This window comes from Dermacentor andersoni, chromosome 6 (genome assembly GCF_023375885.2).
Source record: "Dermacentor andersoni chromosome 6, qqDerAnde1_hic_scaffold, whole genome shotgun sequence".
NCBI classification, from domain to species: domain Eukaryota; kingdom Metazoa; phylum Arthropoda; class Arachnida; order Ixodida; family Ixodidae; genus Dermacentor; species Dermacentor andersoni.
The window spans coordinates 156,463,512-156,475,000 of record NC_092819.1 but is presented as its reverse complement, the minus strand read 5'-3'; positions in this window follow the sequence as shown (position 1 = coordinate 156,475,000).

Below are 11,489 nucleotides of genomic sequence, written 5' to 3'. Positions count from 1 at the left end.
CGACGTGATCATTGTTTCAAAGTTAAACGTGTAAAGTGCCATCCATCCTCTCGTGGCAACTCATTCATTCCTCGCACGATCATACAGTGGGACAATTTGCCATCGCACATCGCGGTAGAAACTGACACAAAGAATTTCAAGATTTACTTCGCTGTGATGAAAATGTGTCATAACATTGTGTTCATTGTAATTTGGTTCATCCTTTCCTTTGGTATTAGGCTTTATGTTTTCATTGCTGTTTTTTATTGTTGCTCTTTCTAATATGTAAAACGTTAATAAGGATTGTATCGCCCCCCCCCCTCCCGTATGTAATACCCTCCCCGTGAGGGCCTTTAAGGGTAACATGAGTAAATAAAGAAAGCCTGTGCTAACTACGGTGGTCCGCTTCGCACCACCGTCAGTTGCACGTCGCTCTCCGAAGAGGCAGGACGTGTGTCCAGTGAGCGACTGAACAACACATGTGCAACGTGGTGAACGCAGTGTAAGTCAGCGAACCGAGACCTCAAAGAGGTGTGACGTAACGATAACGCATTTCTCTCGCCTTTGCCGCCAAATCGCCATTGAATGATTTCGAGCAGTCGGTTTTAGCCGATGTTCGCTCGTTAGCTCAGCGCGCTTTGGTGACTGTAGATAATGCGCAATAATTGTGAGAGAGAAAATGGGACATCCATCCAATAGTAGCATTTGCTTATTGTCAAATTTTCTCTTTATTAATTAGTTCTCTCCAGCTCGCCGTTTTCCGCAGAACTATCACGTCAGTAATTGTCAGAGAAGTAAGATTAGTGTCGGGTAGGATTTTTCCAGGTAAACGGATGGAATCTGTCAAAGCTGAGAAAAGACAATGGCAGAGTGGTGCGAGTTGCAAGAGTCTTAAGGGGAAATAAAGCCAAAGTTAAAATACTCTTGTAGGAGAAACCGGGTTCTGTAGAATACAGGAAGAATAATAAAACTTCGCGACAATGCAGAGTACTGCACGGAAATATAAGACTCGCATAGCACCTACCAGAACGTTAAGAAAGGCTTTCGATTAAAAGACTGGTATTAGATCAAAACGAAATCTGACAGAACAATAAGAAAGCACAACAATACGCACTGGATCTATGATAAAAACGTTGAAATATTGGGCGAGTCACAACACGTTATTAAAACGACAATAATTGAAGCGCGGCGTAGTGATCGAGAGGAGACTAGATATGAGCATGAAAAAAATAGGCTTGGGCTCCTCGTGTTGCGACGCCGCGTGTGAAATGCTGAGGGATTCATTTTGAACGCTTCACTTGTGTGGGGAAGTCAGGGTAGGCGCGAGAACATAGCGAAGGGTGCGTCGCCACAACGCCCCGCAAAACAGTGAACGCAAGGCATTGAAGATTTCCAACCATAACAGCACAGACAGTGGCAGTAGTCCGCGAGCCAACGCAACGTTAAAATAGCGTTAAATCATATAACTAGGCTTCAAGGTTTCTGGTTTAAAAAAAAGAAATAATGCACGCATATATATTTTTCTGATGGGGGGAGGGGGGCTAGGAGTAGTAGCAGGGGAACTGGCATTCAGTGGCGCAGCAGTGATACATGCGTTCCGATGACAATTCCGTGCATTGGCGTCAGCGGGTCGTGTGCAATACCAATGCTACGCGCATCGTGCGCGCCGACTGACGCGGAACTGGTGGCGGCCTCGCTGAGTGCACTCTGTAGAGGAGGTAGCCGTGCGCCGTGGTTTTCTGCATCGATGCTCGTGCTTCCCTGTTTGAGTCGTGTTTTCCGAGCTGAATAAGCCACGCCCGTCGCATGCGTGTAGCAGCCAAATCTCCAAGGCATATCCGAGAACAACTGGCGCGCGGTAGGGAGCGCCAATGCCGGCTAAAATTTGTCGGCGATACGGTTCTAATCGTTCTTCCCGAGGCTTCGTGAGTAGGAGCAACGGGAACAATGGATCGCCGCTGTTCGGCGAGAAATTTCTTGTTGCTTTATTTTGTCATCTCGGTGGTTGTTGCACTACATCACGTTTACACGATGAGGCGACCAAGTTGGTCACTGTCAAGGCATGTTGTGGTTCCGTTTGTCCGCCGTGCAGAATGCGGGTTAAGGCATTTCGCTTAGGTTCTGAATGGCGCTTGGCGCTCCTTTAGCGCGTTCCTCTAGCGAGGGCGCGGGACTACACGAGTGCAGCGCCTTGCTTGTTAAATCTGCTTAGGCATAGAAGGTCTGATTTTGTTCGTTTCATGCAACCCGGTAATTTCGTCCCATCAGTTCTGACGCAGTTCCTGTTTTTGGCTAAATATTATGCTTGGATTCACGCATACTGAAATTTTGTTGATATATCCAAGTACGAAGTTTTCGACACGTGGTAAATCACGATGCATTTTATCACAGTGTTATGTGCAAGTGCTTTTCTCAACAGCTTTATTCATTTCTCCGCAGGAAAACTTCGACGTTGTGGTTGCTTGGGAAGTGTGTAGAAAAAGGAAGCCCGAGGGCGAGGATTGCTGTTATCTCTTGCATATATTATTGCTGTTCGCTTCTCGCTCAAAAACTCGCGTCATGTTTGTGAATTCACTACAGCTTGATGCTGTCTGAGCAGACCGAGCACGCAGATTACTCTGCTTGTTTCCTGTTTGAACGCCTTTTTTTTTCCGTGTGTGAGTCCCTGTCACTCGGCTTCTTATAAACTTCTGCGGCGTACGACTGCAGTGGCTGCTCCGCAAAAGAAGAAAGCCAGCCTCGCTACCAGCGCGCACCTACCTTGGCCGACACTGCTCCACTGTCAAAGATGTCTGGCATCTGTCTCCCGTAACGCTCGAATAAACAAAATACTCAAAAGTTGGTAAGCATAGCTTTGTACGTTCTCAAGCAGGTCACCAACGAAATCGCAGATTGCGAAAACTGCAGCGGGAAGGGCAGTTCGTCGACCGCGCTCAGTCTAAATGACAACGTGCGAGTGCATGACAATACACTCTCCCAGGATGGATAGCGACGGTGCCATGTTCCCAGGCTAAAGGGGCTCCTGTTATAGCTCGTACTACTCGTAGTACGAGCTACTCGTAGTTCGTAGTACGGCGTGGAATTGCGGTACGGCTTTAACTTACGCGTTCATTCACCCGGAGAGTTTGGTGACATCGCTTACTAGTGTACGCGTTTCCATTAACGAATTTTCAGTTAACGAATTTTTCACTCTTCTTGAAGCCACTTTGAAGACCCATATTTGACAATGTCACTTGTCGAGAAAACAAAGTGTCTACTTATCACCAGCTCCACTTCGTATAGGTGGGTTTCATTGCGCTAGTCTCCCGAACGCACCTGTCAAGTATGTTCCTACAGCAGCCACGCTCAAGTAGCGGTCTGGCCCCCGAACTAAGGGGAATTCGGGGCAGCCATCGTTGCTGCAAAGTGCTGTCGTCTGCTACTCCATGCCGAGCGTACTTTCGAAAGCGCCCGCTCAGCTAGAGGTGGCGCTTGTATAGCTGGCGCAACACCCGCGTAGCGAGGAGCTTGGCTTACCAGGCTTACGGCAGGAAGCATGCGCTATCTCGAAAAGAAGGCCAGTCGTCACTGAACTGGTCAGTCTTCTCTCGCTGAATCCCCTCGTCATGCCCATGCTCTCTGTAGACCAAAAGGCTCTCTTCGCTAACTACGTGTAGACCTGCTAGGAGCCTTTCGACTGCCATTAGGTAAAGGAATCAGAGAATCACTGAATATCTGAGTTTTCTGTTGTTTTTTGTTGTATAACTCGTTATTCTTTTTGCAGCGACAAACACTTCATGACGCAAACACTGTGCAAGTGATGCGATGAGCGTACATAGATGACAATTACGGCGCAATACGTTTTGAAGCTTTACGCGTAAGTGCAACTCTGACATTTCCTCAAATCTATTTTACACGAATACGCCTAGTGTACGTCCTCGTACCTTACATCTCCCAAATCTGATTTAATAGTCGTAATTCCTTTAACCGCACATTCGCGATTTGGCGCTACGATTCCCACGACAGCTCAGGCGCACTTGTGTCACAGCAGTGAATAGTAGTCAGGGACTCCTATTTCCTGTGACTCAAACTCATGCTTGATCCTAATAATATGAACGTTACACCCAGCCCAGCGCCCAGTCGGACATAGCTCGACCGAGTTTATCACACTACCTTACTCATCTTTACTCTTTACTCATCTTTACTCATCAGACTCATCTTTACTCGGAGTGAGTCAACCAACTGAGCATGCTGCCGGGCTACGCAGGAAAAAAAACCCACTCCTTTTGAAACGCGACTGCTGCAGGTGCTGGGTCTGCTCCACCTGCGCTACAACCTGCCCACAGTGTTCGCCGTCTCATTTTCGTTCAAGCCCGCGCACGAAGGCTCCGGCGTCGACCGACACAGTGTGCGAATCAGCGGTGGCTACGCGCCTCGACTGAAGGCTTCCGTAGACGCCGTAGTCGTGGAGAACCGCATGGTCGCCTTTCTCTCAACGCACCTCCTGCAAGGCACGTCTCGCGAAGAACGTCAGTCCTCTCGCAAGGACTTGTGGGACGACATCCTGCGCGCCAACTTCCGCCTTCAGGATGCGCTGCAAGTCTTCGATGACATCGTCCACACGGGTGACGCGAGCTTGCTCCAGCAGCTTTTTCCCGAGCACGACCTGAGCTCTTGGAGGGAAGTGCTCGGCGACTGCTGTGACTCGTGGCACCTGGAGGTACAAGACCCGCAAAACGCGCGCAACGTCTTTCACGTCCTCGAGGATGGCCAGACACGGAGCGAAGCATTCGCGGCCTACTTCGCCATAACCGTCGCCATGGCCATGTTCTCCGAAGAGTTCGCCCTTGCGGAACGCACCGATGATATGAGTTTGTGCGGCAAGTTATGCGACAGGATAGCGCGGCAGCCACAGGCACTGTGGGACATCTCGTCGGCGACGGTGCTCACCAGCGCAAACCTGGACACCTCGGTTCGCATGATATTCGACGCTATGACCGCTGCCGTGGCTTCCGAAGCCAGCGAACTGTTCGCCAACTACACAGACTGGGGCAGCATACGCGAACTTGTGCGGAGCATACGCCTTCTCCTGCCGAAGGACATCGCTCGCCCTTACACGAGCATCCTGCCTAACCTGACGGACAGCTATCTCCAGAACAAATTCACCGTTCGCAGCTTCTTGTTCAAGGCAAGTGGTCTTTCACGCTGTCTCCAATAAATATGTGATTGGTTTGCTCCGGATGATGGTAACAAACATAGGAAAAGCAATATTGGCGGGACCAAAATATTAAGGTATCTGATCAGTTCCCGAAAGAATAAAAAATCTTAATGTTTGTCAAGCGATATTGTGACTGACTGAGAGGGAAAAAGAAATGTTAGTCAGCGCAGAAATATGCAAGTATGAAAATTCAGTATGAGTTTACAGTTCCACACTTGGCAATGGGGAAAAAAAAGCCGCTTCTCGCTATGACTAGACCACGTTGGCTTCCCTTGCGAAATACCTAAGGCGAGTCCATTTACTCTGTTAAGAGCATGTATTCTTGTATGATTTTTAAACAGGAAATTTATATCGCATTTTGGCCGAAATCTTGTTTGTTTAGAAACGCATTCAACTTGCTTCGTGTTTTAGTTCACCATTTTAAATGCTTCAAATTCCACATGAGGCACTGCCATTGTGTTCTTTACATTAGGCATTATTTTTAATCACTTGCACTAAGCACGTCATGGAATCTGGCATAGTAATGCTCATTCTAGGTATTACCATTTATAAACCATTTATTAAAACCGTTTTGCGCACATGCCGCAGGTAGTGGGCACGGAAGCATCGGCCGAAGCATGCACTCATTCATGCTCCCCTACGTTTCGCAGGTACTTAGGCAAACTACCCTACGTCACCCTTCGGTCGGACAACCATTGTATCGTTCTGCTCCCATGCCCAGAAGCCTTATTATTGCCGTTGTGTGAATTGTTGCTGTTAATATGCGGTGATGTTGAGCGGAATCCGGGTGCCAAGGATGATCAGCTTACTGAGATGCCCAAATTGGTGAAAGACATGCCTGAACGCTTCATTCGCATTGAAGCCGCACAGATGGCGATGTAAAGTGATATCCTAGAGCTTAAGGGTCAGCAAAAATCGCTCACTAAAAATATTTCGACCATAGTTACGCGCCTAGAAACTGTCGAAAAGCGGACATCTAATTTGGATAATGTAAAGTGTGAACTAAGAACAACGTGTCAACTAACTGAGCGAATGCAAAGCGAGGCGCTCAGATTATGGGCGCGTCTTGATGAAGCAGAAGATCGCTCTCGGATAGAAAACGTAGTATTTTTTGGAATCGCTGACAATGCTTCTGAAATGGCACAGCAGGCTGAAGAAAATGATTTAAGATTAATCCGCCAGTCTCTCGTACTAACCTTATCCGGCGGTAACATTGCGAGCGCGCATATAATTGCAAAATTTTCCGCTGAGATAGTTCGATCCATTATAGTAAGGTTTTCTGCCTGCAAAACAAAAGAAAACGTTTTCTCCAAGCGTCACGTGCTCAAAGGAAGTAGGGTGGTCATGCGGGAGGATTTTTCGGTCAACACTCGTCGTGTTAGAGAAAAAACTAACCAATTATGCCAACGAACTTAACTGCCCTTTCAAGCTGCGGTATAACAAATTAATCGCTAATGGAAAATGCTACGCCTATCACTGCAGTGCTGACGAAGTATGTGAAACAGGACCATCCTGACGAGCAACTAATGCCGCTAACTCCTCTCCGCGGCAACTTCGTTCTGGTCGCGCATTTGCTTCCTCGGGAAGGTATACGAGGACGCCAGGGGTGGCGGCGTTTCCGCCAATAGCGACCTGATCCTGCTTTCTACTAACGTTCGCAGCCTTCTGTCTCAGAAAGATGAAGTGTGTGAAGTGATTAACGGTTCTAACACTGATATCGTCGCGTTAACCGAAACCTGGCTTTCTGATAAAATACGAAACGAAGAGCTGTTTTGCTCTGCAAAACAAAATATTTCGCTGTGATAAGCCTAATCGATATGTTGGTGGTGTTCTTCTTGCTATAAACATGGAAATTGAAAGAAGAGCTGTTATAAAGTCTATTTTGGAGGCAACAAGGTGTTGCTTCAACTTGGCTTTAAAAAAAAATTGTCACTGGTGTATGCTATCGCCCGCCTTCTAGGTGTTCCAATTTTTGAGACGACCTTCACGATTGCCGTAATGCACATGAACATCATGTTTCCTGGAGCGCCGGTCATTCTGTAAAGTGATTTCAACATTTTTAACATTGTGTGGTTAAATTCGCACTGATATTCGTCGCCTAACTCGGGTGAAGCGGACCAATTCCTTCCCATTTGTTCTCATTTTGGTATGACACATCTGGTTCAGTTTCCTGCACGCGTTACAAATAATGCATCTTCAATTCTCGACCTGGTTTTCACATCATCGCCGGAAAGTGTATCTTGTGTGTCTAATACGCCCGTTATCAGTGGTCATGAAATTATTTAAGCAAAGATTTCACTGCCATTCTCACGCGCGCGTGAGCATCTTAAAACAATACGCGATTATAAGAAAGCTCATTTCGACTAGATTAACAACGAATTATGCTCCTTCGTAGATGTGTTCTCATTCGATTACCTTGAACGATCTGTGCAAAGCAACTAGGACTTATCCAAAACAAAAATTTCAGAACTAACCTTTAAATACATTCTTATCAAGTAAGTTTTTTCGAATATGAGCACCCTGTGGTACAACACATACATAAACCGTCTTTCAAACCACAAGAAAAGGCTCTATCGCACTGCTATAAAATCTCGGTCTGATAAACGTTGGTCAGCCTATAAATCTCCAAAAACAACTTACTTAAATGAAACGAGCTACATTTTTATTTTTTAATCACACCCTTCCAGCTATGCTAAAAATATTTCTAGACAATTTTGAAGTGTCATGCATGGTAAGGAACGCAGCGCAATAACTTTGCAAACGACGGAAGGACAACTCGTACGTGACATAGAATGCGCGTCTGTCCTAAATGACACATGTATAAAAGCTTTTTCTCGCCGAGTAGGTACCAATGAATAACATACCTTGACATTATCACATTACTTGCCCATGGACGCCATTATTCTTACTTCTGAGGGTACTCGCGCCGTCATTAAGAAACTTAAAAATTCAACATCATGTGGCGTTGAGAGCATCAGTACGAAATTCTCGAGAAAAACTGTTGAATGCTGTTCTGTCATTCTGACATGTATTTTTTCACAGTCACTTCAGCATAATAACCTTCCGAAAGACTGGCTGGTTGGGAAGATTGTTCCAGTTCACAAGTCCGGGGTAACACACAATCCATCAAATTTCCGTCCAATTTCACTCACATCTGTTCAACGTGAAGTTTTTGAACATATTATATTCACTCAACTTATCAGTTTTCTTGAGTCGAACGAATTTTTTTGCACCCTCACAACATGGCTTCCGGAAGAATTTTTCTTCCGAAACACAGCTTAATAAGAGGAACAACTTGAAGGTCGTACAGGGCTACGCCCCTACATCCAGTCATTATGACCAGGAAGTCGAAAGCCTCTATGAAGACGTGGAATCGGCCATGTGTAAAGTCAAAACAAAATACACTATACTGATGGGCGACTTCAATGCAAGCAGGCATTGAAGTCAGTGGAGCAGGCTGGAGACAAGTCAGTGGGGGAATATGGCATAGGCTCTAGGAATAGCACGGGAGTGTTATTAGTAGAATTTGCAGAACAGCATAATATACGGATAAAGAATACCTTCTTCCGCAAGCGGGATTGCCGAAAGTGGACGTGGAAGAGCCCGAATGGCGAGACTAGAAATGAAATTGACCTCATACTATGCGCTAACCCTGGCATCATACAAAATGTAGACATCTCGGCAAGGTGCGCTGCAGTGACCCTAGGATGGTAAGATCTCGAATTAGCCTATACTTGAGGAGGGAACGGAAGAAACTGGTACGTAAGAAGCCGATCAATGAGTTAGCGCTAAGAAGGAAAATAGAGGAATTCCGGATCAAGCTACAGAACAGGTACTCGGCTTTAACTCAAGAAGAGGACCTTAGTGTTGAAGATATGAACAACCATCTTATGGGCATAATTAAGGAGTGTGCGATAGATGTCGGTGGTAACTCCGTTAGACAGGATGCCAGTAAGCTTTCGCACGATACAAAAGATTTGATCAAGAAACGCCAATGTATGAAAGCCTCTAACAATACAGCTAGGATAGAACTGACAGAACTTTCCAAGATAATCAACAAGCGTCAGACAGCTGAAATAAGGAAGTGTAATATAGATAGAGTTGAACATGTTCTCAGGAACGAAGGAAGCCTAAAAGCAATGAAGAAGAAACTAGGAATAGGCAGGAATCAGATGTATGGGTTAAGAGACAAAGCCGGCATTATCAATAATATGGATGAGATAGTTCAAGTGGCTGAGGAGTTCTATAGAGATTTATACAGTACCAGTGGCACCCACGACGATAATGGAAGAGAGAATAGTCTAGAGGAATCTGAAATCCCACGAGTAACGCCGGAAGAAGTAAAGAACGCCTTGGGAGCTATCGAAAGGGGGAAGGCAGCTGGGGAGGATCAGGTAACAGCAGATTTGGTGAAGGATGGTGGGAAAATTGTTCTAGAAAGGCTGGCCACCCTGTGTACGCAATGCCTCATCACCTCGAGCGTACAAGAATCTTGGAAGAACGGTAACATAATTCTAATCCATAAAAAAGGGGACGCTAAAGACTTGAAAAATTATAGGCCGATCAGCCCACTGCTTGTTGCCTACAATGTCTTTACTAAGGTAATCGCGAATAGAATCAGGAACACGTTAGACTTCTGCCAATGAAAGGACCAGGCAGGATTGCGTAAAGGCTACCCAACAATAGACCATTTTCACGCGATCAATCAGATGATAGAGAAATGTGTGGAATATAACCAACCCTTATATATAGCTTTCATTGATTACGAAGAAGCGTTTGATTCTGTCGAAACCTCAGCAGTCATGGAGGCATCACGTAATCAGGGTGTAGACGAGCCGTATGTAAAAATACTGAAAGATATCTATAGCGGCTCCACAGCCACCGTAGTCCTCCATAAAAAAAGCAACAAAATCCCAATAAAGAAAGGTGTCAAGCAGGGTGATACGATCTCCCCAATGGTATTCACAGTGTGTTTACAGGAGGTATTCAGAGAACTGGATTGGGAAGAATTAGGGATAAATTTAATGGAGAATACCTTAGTAACTTGCGATTAACTGATGATATTGCCTTGCTTAGTAACTCAGGGGACCAATTGCAATGCATGCTCACTGACCTAGAGAGGCAAAGCAGAAGGGTGGGTCTAAAAATTAATCCGCAGAAGACTAAAGTAGTGCTTAACAGCCTCGGAAGAGAACAGCAGTTTACGATAGGTAGCGAGGCACTGGAAGTGGTAAGGGAATACAGCTACTTAGGACAGGTAATGACTGCGGATCCGAATCATGAGGCTGAAATAATCAGAAGAATAAGAATGGGCTGGGGTGCGTTTGGCAGGCATTCTCCGATCATGAACAGCAGGTTACCATTATCCCTCAAGAGAAAAGTGTATAACAGCTGTATCTTACCAGTACTCACGTACGGGGCAGAAACCTGGGTTCTTACGAAAAAGGTTCTACTTAAATTGAGGACGACGCAAGGAGCTATGGAAAGAAGAATGATGGGTGTAACATTAAGGGATAAGAAAAGAGCAGTTTGGGTGTGGGAACAAACGCGAGTTAATGATATCTTAGTTGAAATCAAGAAAAAGAAATAGGCATGGGCAGGACACGTAATATGAAGGGAAGATAACCGATGGTCATTAAGGGTTACGGTCTGGATTGCAAGGGAAGGGAAGCGTAGCAGGGGGTGGCAGTAAGTTAGGTGGGCGGATGAGATTAAGAAGTTTGCAGGGACAACATGGCCACAATTAGTACATGACCGGGGTGGTTGGAGAAGTATGTGAGAGGCCTTTGCCCTGCAGTGGGCGTAACCAGTCTGATGATGATGATGATGATGCAATTCGATGCGTGTATCTCGCACCTCATTAGCGTGTCCACAGTAACATCTTGCTAATGCATCTCTCGAGTCTGTTTCATCCCACATATACCTCGGTGTTTATATGTGTAGTAAGCTATCATGGAAGTATCATGTAAGGTACATCATCACCGAAGCTAACCGTTCATTTGGGTACTTTTGAAGAAATTACTATATGACACCTCAATCGCTTAAAAAGCTTCTGCACACCACTTACATCCGTCCGTCACTTGAATACGCATCATCTATCTGGGATCGTGGTGGTACGTCACTGATAAACGAACTTGAAAGAGTGCAGAATCGTTCCGTTCGCTTCATCTTATTCAATTATGACCGCGCAGCCAGTGTTACCCTGATGAAGTCACTGCTTAACCTTCTCGAACTTACCGTACGGCGCAAAGTAGCTTGGCTCAGTCTTTTTCATAAAATTTACTATGGCAACAATCATCTTTGTAAACAGCTC